At 22.0% G+C, this 713-nt stretch overlaps 1 protein-coding gene across 1 annotated transcript in view; it reads left to right on the top strand.

Moving 5' to 3' along the window:
- Window positions 1–713, top strand: part of EMH_0053580 (uncharacterized protein) — a gene marked incomplete at both ends in the record, with an annotated part of 5,484 nt that overhangs the window by 1,426 nt on the left and 3,345 nt on the right. The gene's annotated exons all lie outside the window — the stretch shown is intronic.

Here is a 713-nt window from a genome sequence, read left to right as displayed (position 1 = left end):
TATATATATATATATATATATATATATATATATATATATATAGGAATGAGAAGCAGAAACAAAATAAATATATAAGTAGACAGAAAGAAAAAGAAGAGAGAGAAGAACAAACAAAAATATATTAATAAAGAAAGAAAAAGAAAAAAGAAAAAAATAAAAACAATATAAATACACAAATAAAATTAAATATAATACATCGTATACAAGCAGAGCTCCTGCTGCTACTGCTCGATACAAAAACGAGAAAAACAAAGTTAATATATAAATAAATACATAAATAGATAGATAAAAATAAAGAGAAAAAGAAGGAGAACAAATATAAAAATAAATAAAAAAAAACGAATTACAATTTACTTTGTTACATCGTATACAAGCAGAGCTCCTGCTGCTCCTCTATAGTATCTTCTTGTTACTGCTCGATACAAAAAAGAGAAAAAACAAAGTAAATATATAAATAAATACATAAATAGATAGATAAAAATAAAGAGAAAAAGAAGGAGAATAAATATAGAAATAAATAAAAAAAAACGAATTACAATTTACTTTGTTACATCGTAAACAAGCAGAGCTCCTGCTGCTCCTCTATAGTATCTTCTTGTTACTGCTCGATACAAAAAAGAGAAAAAACAAAGTAAATATATAAATAAATACATAAATAGATAGATAAAAATAAAGAGAAAAAGAAGAAGAATAAATATAAAAATAAAAAAAAC

The sequence above is a fragment of the Eimeria mitis genome, genomic scaffold (genome assembly GCF_000499745.2).
Source record: "Eimeria mitis Houghton genomic scaffold, Emh_scaff2420, whole genome shotgun sequence".
NCBI lineage: Eukaryota > Apicomplexa > Conoidasida > Eucoccidiorida > Eimeriidae > Eimeria > Eimeria mitis.
This window is presented reverse-complemented; position numbering and strand designations above follow the sequence as displayed.